We start from the raw sequence: 10,341 nt of genomic DNA, 5'->3' as shown, positions 1-10,341 counted from the left end.
CACAGTCGGATATTCCAGATCCAGGGAGCATTAGTTCTCCAGGGTTGCCACGTCCGAGCACCAGGTGGAGTTGATGAGAAGACAAATCCCTCCACCCACTCCTGGAGGTTCAGTCCTGGATGTGATTAACAGCTGGAATAACAGCAGAATTTAACCCGTCATCACTTGTGAACGCTTTGGTGTCTGAGCACGTGGGATGACTCTCTCCCCACAGTTACAGCAGGTGAGTTTGCAGTGTGGACTCGCTGGTGTGTCAACAAGGCAGATGAATCACTAAATCTCTTCCCACAATCAGAGCAGGTGAATCAAGTGTGAACTCGCTGGTGTCTCCGCAATGTGGATGATGTTTGAAAGCTCTTTGTGCAGTGAGAGCAGTTGAACAGTTTCTCCTCAGTGTGAATGCGCTGGTGGGACATCAGTACCAGAGAGCTTTTAAACCAACTCCCACAGTCGGAGCATTTAAAGGGGCTCTCATTGGTGTGATTGATCATGTGGCTCAGCAAGTGATGGCCGAGTGAATCTTTTCCCAGTCGGAGAGATGAACGGGCTCTCCCCAGTGTGACCTCGCTCGTGTTTCATCAGGTTGGAGGAGGTTCTAAAGCTCTTTGTGTAGTGTGAATGCGCTGGTGGGACATCAGTAGCTGGGAGCTTTTGAAACCCCTCCTGCAGTCAGAGCATTTAAAGGGCCTGCTCTTGGTGTGAGTGACATAGTGGCTCAGCAGGTTGGATAACTGAGTGAATCCCTTATCACACACACTGCAGGTGAACGGCTTCTCCCCGGTGTGAACTCGCTGGTGTGCCTGCAGGTTGGATAACCGAGTGAATCCCTTATCACACACAGAGCAGGTGAATGGCCTCTCCCCGGTGTGAACTCGCTGGTGTCTCTGAAGGTGGGCTAACCGAGTGAATCCCTTATCACACACAGAGCAGGTGAATGGCCTTTCCCCAGCGTGAACTCGCTGGTGTCTCTGCAGGCTGGATAACTGAGTGAATTCCTTCCCACAGTCTGAGCAGGTGAATGGCCTCTCTCCAGTGTGAACTCGTTCGTGTCTCCGCAAGTTGCCAATGTCAGTGAATCCCTTTTCACACTGAGAGCAGGGGAATGGCCTCTCTCCAGTGTGACTGCGTTGATGCCTTTCCAGCTCGTGCGGGGTTATGAATCCCTTCCCACACACAGAACAGGTGAACGGCCTTTCTCCAGTGTGACTACGTTGATGCCTTTCCAGCCCGTATGGGCCTTTGAACCCCTTCCCACAGTCTTCACATTTCCATGGTTTCTCCATGGTCCGGGTGATCTTGCGTCGCACCACGTTGGGCGATCAGTTGTAGCCTCGTTCACACAAACAACGTGTACAGTCTCCCCCTGATGTGAAATGTGTAGTATTTTTTCAGGTTGTGTGACTGGTTAAAGCTCTTTCCAGTCAGTGCTCTGTAACAGTCTCACACGGGTGTGTGTGTCTCGGTGGCTTTTCCTGACACATTGATGTTTAAAATCTCTTGAAGCAGACAGAATAGACAAACAGCTCTCCTTCTAGATTCAAAGGCAGATGTTCTTCAATTCCCAAGAATTGAGTGACTCAGTCAGTTCTTGACGTGATATTTAGTTTGAGATATCCACCTCAAACCCCTCTCGTTCTACCTTCCTGCAAAAAGATTTTATAAAAATCATCACTGTCAGTACAGGATAGAATTTCAGAACAGACAATTCTAGTTTCTAGCGAACATTGTTCGCTCTCTCTCTTTCCCTCAAATGCTCTAAATCTCCGTTCCACACACTCTCCCTCCATTCTCACTCTGCTGTATCTAATATTCACCCGCCCAATTCTCCTGAATGCACTGAATCAGGCTGATTGACAGATCCCTGCTCACTGCTTCCTGTCCTGGACACAGAGGCTGCCAGACAGATATATGTCTATGTTACTGGACGATAGATGTGTGTAATATACAGACTGGATTCACTTCCTTTCCCTCCCAATCCTCATGAAGGTGCTGATTGATGCTGATCAACAAATCTAAACTCACTACAACCTGTACAAGAGTAGAGAATCTCCATCTAAGTATATTCACTTATTAAAGATGGGGTGATTCTGAGGAAGAATTTTATTTACTCATGGAGTGGTTATGAGCAAGAACCCACTGCCACAAGTGTTGTGGAAATCGATATGATCAATAATTCAAAATAAAATATGAAGAAAATAAGCTTTCAGGTGAACAGCGATATCGAGGGGACTGACCGGGACTGAATGGGACTGACTGGATGACTGTGCAGAGAGTCAGCATTGACTGGAGTTGCCAAATGGATTATGTCAGTGCTGCAATGACTGTATGACTGGAAATATATAATTTTTTTTTTTTTTTAAATTTAGATTAGCCAATTATTTTTTCCAATTAAGGGGCAATTTAGCGTGGCCAATCCACCTACTCTGCATATTTTTGGGTTGTGGGGGCGAAACCCACGCAGACACGGGGAGAACGTGCAAACTCCACACGGACAGTGACCCAGAGCCGGGATCGAACCTGGGACCTCAGCGCCGTGAGGCGGTTGTGCTAACCACTAGGCCACCGTGCTGCCCTGGAAATATATAATGTAGGTACAGTACTATATTACAAAACTAGAACTAATAATACATGTATTTTATGACAGAACCATCAATAATATATATAATACAACCATATAACACTAGATTTATCTATGTCCGATATAAAAAAAATTCAAATTAATTTACGGGATGTGAGAATCGTTGGTTCAGCCGGCATTTATTGCCCATCCCCAGTTGCCCTTCAGAAGGTGGTGATGACTTGCCTTCTTGAACCGCTGCAGTCCCGGAGTTGTAGGTACATCCCCAACAACAAGGGGAAGAGAGATATATTTCCAATTCTGTCTGGTGAGTGACTTGGAGGTGAACCTCCAGGTGGTGGGGTTCCCAGGTATCTGCTGCTTTTGTCCTTCTAGATAGTAGTGGTTGTGGGTTTGGAAGGTGCTGTCTGAGGAACCTTGGTGACTTACTGCAGTGCATCTTGTAGATGATACACACGGCTGCCACTGTTCGGCGGTGGTGGAGGGTTTGAATATTTGTGGAATGGGGAGCAGTCAAGCAGGCTGCTTTGTTCTGGATGGTGTAGAGCAGCATCTTGAGTGTTGTTGGAGCTGCACTCAACCAGGTACGTGATGATTATTCTATTACACGCCTGACTTGTGCCTTGCCTTGTATATGGTGGACAGGCTTTGGGGGTCAGGAGGTCTGTTACTCGCTGTAGTCTTTGACCTGCCCTGGTGGCCACCGTATTAATATGTCTCAGGATGTTGGTTGCGGGGATTCAGCTATGCTAATGCCACTGAATGTCAAAGGACGGTGGTTAGATCATCCTTTGTAGGAGATGGCCATTGCCTGGCACTTCTGTAGCACAAATGTAAGTTGCCACTTATCAGCCCACATCTGGATACTGCCCAGGTCATGCTGCATTTGGACATGGACAACTTCATTATCTGAGGAGTCACGAATGGTGCTGAACATTCCACAAACATCCCCACCGTTAATGACTCCTTCCATCACTTTGCTGATGATGGCAGGTATTCCGACAAGGAAGTAATTGGTTGGGTTTGATTTGTCCTGTTTACTGTTCCCTTTAATGTCAGCAATCTCCTGGGGACACCAGCCCTTTAAATGTGAACATTAGGAAAGAGACCATCATTTTAGCCAGACAAATAAATGTGTCAAGCTGAGGGAGCAAAGGATGTCAATGTCTTTGAGGAGAGAGACCTGGGCCAAGCTTTCCAGAGTCTGCACCCTCCCTAGATTCACTTCCTTTCCCTGCAGTTGCTGCAAGCGACCAATTGAAGGTCAGAATGAGAAAATATATGGAAAGGGGGAGAAAAGAAAGTGTTTTACTCACAGATGTTGGAGACAGGGGAACGGTTCAGTCTATGTGCAGCTCAAGCTCATTCAGGGTTGGGGGAACAACAGCTTTGCTCGGCACAAACCTCCATGTCCAGCTTCCGCATTGAGACAATGGGGGAGCTCTGATTGGCGGAGGAGAAGAGTCCTTCCGGTCCTCCAATCTTCCAATTGGTCAACACCTCAGCAGAAGGTCAGCGGAAGTGAGCTCTCCTGTACATGCGCAGCTTCGCCTTCCCTTAGACAGGCGCAGTCCCGGGTCTGGGGAGGGGGAGATCAACGAAGGCCGGAACTGTCAGCCGGTTGCCTGGAAACCTTGTTTTGAGGATATGTGGGGGAAGGAGAACACCGGGTGAGGGCGGAGCTCCCGTGTCCGCGCGCTGGGCAGTGACGTCACCGCGGAACGGATTTATTCCAATTGGCTGATTTAGAGGACGCGCTCCTTTGTGATGTCACAATGTGGAAGTTGGGCAATGGGTTTGAGTGAAACTTTTTCCTCTGGGCAACATCTGGGAGCAAATCAACGTCTCCCCCTTTCAGAAGGTCATAAGATATAGGAGCAGAATTAGGCCATTTGGCCCATCGAGTCGAACCCTTCAACCCGATGAAAATCTGTCGAACTCCTCCCTAAATTTACTCACTGTCCCAGCCCCACCGCACTCTGGGGTAGTGAATGCCACATTGATTCCACAGCCCTTTGGACAAGCCGTTTCTCCTCAACGCTTTACAATTCAGCTACCTCTTTTTTGAAATATCTTAATTGTCACAAATATGCTTGGGAGGAAACCGAAGCGTTGGGTGGAATCATAGAATTTATAGTGCAGAAGGAGGGCATTCAGCCCATCGAATCGGCACCAGCCCTGGAAAGAGCACCCCACCCCAGGCCAGGCTTCCACCTCATCCCAGTAAACCCACCTAACCGTTTTGGACACCTAGGGTAATTTATCATGGCCAATCTACCTTTCATCATGGCCGATCCACCTAACCTGCACATCTTTGGACTTGGGAGGAAACCGGAGCACCCAGACAAAACCTACGAAGACATGGGGAGAACGTGCAGACTCCACACAGCAAGTGGACCCAAGCCGGAATCGAACCTGGAACCCTGGAGATGTGAAGCAACTCTGCAAACCACTGCTAGCACTGTGCTGCCCCACCTCTCGTTCTAGAATGCCTGAAAGACGTGCTGTTAGGTGAATTGAACATTCTGAATTCTCCTGTGTACCCTAACAGGCGCCAGAATGTGGCGACTTGGGGAGGTTCACAGTAACTTAATTGCCGTGTTTTAAAAAAAATTTAATCTACCCAATTCATTTTTTCCAATTAAGGGGCAATTTAGCGTGGTCAATCCACCTAGGCTGCACATCTTTGGGTTGTGGGGGCGAAACCCATGCAAGCATGGGGAAAATGTGCAAACTCCGCATGGACAGTGATTCAGATCCAGGATCAAACCTGGTACCTTGGTGCCATGAGGCAGCAATGCTAACCACTGCGCCACCGTGCTGCCCCATTGCGGTGTTAATGTGAGCCGACTTGTAACAAAAATAAAGATTATTATTATTAAGTGGGAGTAGCCTCTCCAAGGCAGCCTTCAGGACGCGCAACAATGCAGAATCGCTGAGCAGAAAACTTATTGCCAAGTTCCGCACACGAGTACAGCCTTGACCGGGATCTGGATTCATGTTGCATTACATTCACCCCCCCCCCCCCCCACCATCTGGCCTGGGCTTGCAAAATTCTACCAACTGTCCTGGCTCGAGACAATTCACACCTCTTTAACCTGTGATTATCCCTCTCTCCAGTCACTCCATCTGGACCTGTAAAGACTTAATTACCTGCAAAGACTCACATTCAAAAGTATCATCTTGCATCATTGACTTTGTCAATGTATATGTTTCTGGAACCCACCTCTTCATTCACCTGAGGAAGGAGCTGTGCTCTGAAAGCTAGTGATTCGAAACAAACCTGTTGGACTTTAACCCGGTGTTGTAAGATTTCTGACTGTGCTCACCCCAGTCCAATGTCGGCATTATTACCACATTGAAGTAAAGGGGCAAAGTGGCAGCACGGTGGTGCAGTGGTTAGTGCTGCTGCCTCACGGCGGCGAGGTCCCAAGTTCGATCCCAGCTCTGGGTCACTGTCCCGTATGGAGTTTGCACATTCTCCCCGTGTTTGCGTGGTTTTCACCCCCACAACCCAAAGATGTGCAGGGTAAGTGAATTGGCAATGCTAAATTGCCCCTTCATTGGAAAACATAAATTGGGTACTCTAAAATATAAAAAAAAGTAAAAGTGCAAGTCTATTATAGTTTAAGAGATTACATCCTAATAAAATAGTGTTCAGGCATTGTTTGCTTCTAGTTTTTTTGCAGTAAATGCATAAAACATGAAGTTATTGCCTCATGACTCTTTAATTTGTTCACTGGGTTTAGAATTTATCTTTTAAAGTTACTGATCTTTTCAGAAATCTTACACAGTTGATTTAGAGCTACAAGTTTCAACTTCCCATTAAGCCTCAGGGCAACTTCTGTCTCTCTATTGCTCATGTCAATGGACAGCCCAGCAACAGAGCTGAGGGCTGGAGATGCCGTCACTCCTTGTAGGAGCTGGAATCAGTAGATAGAAGAACCATAGTTTCTGGTTGAGCTTTGTGTGAGCTGTCTGACCATGATGACCGTATATAAATAGCTAACCAGGTAATATGTTGTGAGGTGGGTTTAGAAACAGACCCTGGGTAGACGACTTCATTGAAGCTGTGGCTTGTCAGCTGCACAATGAAACCAGACATCCAACAGCCACAGAGACCTCTAATATTGGACACTGGGTTTAACCCTGTTCTGTATTAAACAGACCTATCTGATACTGGGGATGATATAGTTAATCTGACCCAATAATTATTCAATTCCAGAAGTGAATAACATTGATTCAAGTACAGTGATTACTCTGTAATCTGTGAACAAAGTGGTGTCAGTTCATGCAGATCTCTGTCTGAACTCAATTTCATTACTTATTTTTGTTACTGTCTCGGGAACCTCTCTCTCAAACTCTCTTTTCTCTCCTCTCTCTCCTGCCTCACTCAGTCTCTGGTGCTCCCCTCTCTCTGGTGCCTCTCACTCCCTCTGCTGCCCTCTCTCTCCCTCTGTCACTCTCAGCTGCCTCTCATTCTCTGTTATCTGTACTTAGGAAGGCAGGTGTGATAGTTTCCTTTGGTAGCCGAGAGCCGAGAATATAAGAGCTGGGATATTGTGCTGGAAACTGTATAAAACACCAGTTGGACCACAGGCGGAGCACTGCAGACAGTTCTGGTCACCACATTACAGGAAGGATGTGATCACACGAGAGAGGCTGCAGAGGGGATTCATGATGATGTTACCCAGGGATGGAGAATTTTAACTATGAGAAAGATTGGAGAGGCTGGGGTTGTTCTCATTTGAACAGAGGGGCTGAGGGGAGATTGAATTGAGTTGTGTGTAATTCTGAGGGGCCGAGATAGAGTGAATATTTCCCTCAGCAGAGTCCAGCCCCTGCAATCAAACATGAAGTGGCTGGTGTGTCAGGAAGTGGGATGAGTGAGTGACTCTCTATCCGCACAGAGAACATGTAAACAGCAGCTCCCCAGTTTGAACTCGCTGGTGTGTCAACAGGCTGGAGGATTAGCTGAATTCATCCCACTCCAGGAGCATTTTTCAGCAGGCTGCCTGACTGAGAGAAGCTCTGTCCACAGACAGAGCAGATGAGTGGCCTGTCGTTAATATGTTGACGCTGGTGTCATATTGATATTGTTCATTCCGGGGACTTCCGGTGACAACATGTAGGTGGATGTCACACGTTAGGTGGCTCCTGCGAGAGTCTCGGATTTTTGGACTTTTGTGCCTGGTTTTGGGACAGTTTTTAGATGAGTTGTGGGAAGTCATAAGGAGGCTGACGAAGTCCCAGAGGAAAGGTGCTGGAAAGAAGGGGGTGAGCGAAGGTCCGCCGGCGAGTGCTGCTGTGAGTCCTGCAGGAAGGAAGATGGCGGGGGCTGGGTCGTTGGGTGGAGCCGCTCCCCTCACCGGGGAAACTCTGACCGAGGTGATGTCAGAGCTTCAGACATAAGTAGATATACCCCTTTGAACTGAATTGGCCACATTCCTCTCGGAGGTCTGTTCTATTCTCTGAGCCATCCCCATTTGTCCCAGTTGATCCTCGGTCGTCGCTGAAACGGAATCTTCGATGCTTGGTTCTTATTCTCCTTCTGACCCGTGTCCCAGACAGGTCAAATTTACTCTCCTTCAAACTGTCGAATGACATATTTCTTCTAACCACAGATCCATTCTTCAGACATTGTGGTTAAAGGTGTCAACTCAGGTTCTGCTCGGCATTTCACACTTTTCCATTAGTGCATCGCAGACAACAAATAGGTCACCGGTCAAAAGGTAACAGGTCTCATTTCAAATTGACCAAAACCTTCCCATCATGCTTGCAATCAGTTATTTTAACACAAACGGGGTCTTATCGCTACAGTTTGAAAGGCTGTTTTGCCAAGCATTTGGAGGTGCTTCAGAGGGAGATGCTGGCTTCACTTTAGAGTGGGTAGAGGAGGCGATTGCCCTGGTAAAGGTGGCAGGGATGGAGACATTGATCAAAGTGTGGGAGCAAGGAGTGAAGTTAAAGAGCGTGGAGGAGACACTGTTGCAACACAGCAACCAGTTCACCTCGATGGGTGAGGAGCTGTGGAGGGTGGCAGAGGTCAACAAAAGGCTCAGAGCTAAGGGAGGGGAACTGCAGAACTGGTCAAGGAAGAAAAAATAGAAAATCGTGGGCCTGCCTGAGCAGTGGAGAGCCTGAGGCCGATCGAGTACTTTGCAAAGAATGATGCTGAGTTGATGAGGGAGGGAGAAGATCCACCGGCTACGCATTAGACAGGTCTCATAGGTCACTCAGGCCGAAGTCTGGAGTGAATGAGCCACCAAGGGCGGTGATAGTTTGCTTCCACAGCTACCACGTGAAGGAGAAGGTTTTGAGCTTGGCACACTAGCAATGCCATGTAGGCACACTGGCAGTGCCACCCAGGTGCCAGCCTGGCACTTCTGGGGTGCCCAGGTAGCACTGGCAGGGGTACTGCCAGGGTACCACATGGGCAGTTCCAAGGTGTCAGGCTGGCAATTTGCTCGCACCGGGGATCAATTCCGGGGGTGCACTGCCCATGTGAGGTGGTGTGGGGAGGCCCGAGGACCGCTTATAGGTGAGTTGGGACATTGGGGGGTCCGGGAGTTGAGTCAGGGGGTCAAGAGCTCAGGACGCCATTTAAAAACGGCATCCTGATCTCATCCTGCACTGAGGAGATCCTCAATGCAGGAATAATGCTAAATGCAGCCTCGGGTGGCATTCCCCACCGGAGCAGTAAAAAAAAAAAGAGGAATGCCATTAGATAGCGAATGTGAAGCGGTGTTGGTAGATGCAGATACCAAGATCTGACAGTGGAGTAGTAGGTGAGGAGGCTGGTGGCCTTTGGACGGGTGAAGGGGGCATTGTACGGCAGCAGAGTGTGATTTGGAGTGGTCTAACCAGCAAAGCTGAGAGTCACTCATAACGTGAAGGATTTTATTTTGAGCTGGTGGAGGCGGCGGAGGCATTCGTTCAGGCTGAAGGACTGAGACTGAGATGAGAGTTGGGATTTGGGCTTGGTTGTTGGGAACGTGAATTGTGTTCTCTTATTGAGGGTTTTCTATTTGAATGGGGTTTGTTTATGACTCTTAAATGTGGGGGTGGGGTGGGGGGGGGGGGTAGTTTATCTGCATGTGTTATGGTGTTTTCCTTCTGGGTGCAGTTCTGTATCGTCCCAGTCCCAGGCTTTTGCAGACTGGGCTCCGGATGAGTAATGGCGCCGGGAGCTCCCACAATCCGCCGCGCCTGGGAAACCGTTCTGTCGGCCGCACGGGCCTGTGGCCCGGGTCTGCGCATGTCGAAAGGATGGAGAAACGCGCATGTGCAGAAAGAACCCGCCCTCGAACTTCTCACTGAAATGTTGACCAATGGAAAGGGTCAGCGAACTGGAGGGACGTTGGTCCTCCAACCAATAAGAGCGCGGGCTTGGTGTGAATGAAGATCGAGCTTCATACAAACTAAAACCTCCTCCTGTCTCCAACATCTGTGAGTAAAACACTTACTTTTCTCCCCCTTTCCATTTCTTTTCTCATTCTCACCTTCAATTGGTCACTTGCAGCAACTGAAGGGGAAGGAAGTGAATCCAGGGAGGGTGCAGACTCTGGAAAGCTTGGCCCAGGTCTCTCTCTCTTAAAGACATTGACATCCTTTGCTCCCTAAGCTTGACACATTTATTTGTCTGGCTGAAAGGATTCATAAAATTTACTATGCAGAAGGAAGCCAATTGTCCCATTGAGTTTGCACCGGCCCTTGGAAAACCACCCCACTTAAGACCACCCCGTAACCCAGTAATCTCACCT

General features: G+C 48.4%; 1 protein-coding gene across 1 annotated transcript in view; it reads left to right on the top strand.

The window, feature by feature from the left end:
- Positions 1-10,341, top strand: part of LOC119951768 (zinc finger protein 721-like) — a 290,874-nt gene that overhangs the window by 63,645 nt on the left and 216,888 nt on the right. The gene's annotated exons all lie outside the window — the stretch shown is intronic.

The sequence above is a fragment of the Scyliorhinus canicula genome, chromosome 17 (genome assembly GCF_902713615.1).
Source record: "Scyliorhinus canicula chromosome 17, sScyCan1.1, whole genome shotgun sequence".
NCBI lineage: Eukaryota > Metazoa > Chordata > Chondrichthyes > Carcharhiniformes > Scyliorhinidae > Scyliorhinus > Scyliorhinus canicula.
The sequence above is the reverse complement of the archived record's forward strand: the minus strand, read 5'-3'. Positions and strand labels throughout refer to the sequence as shown.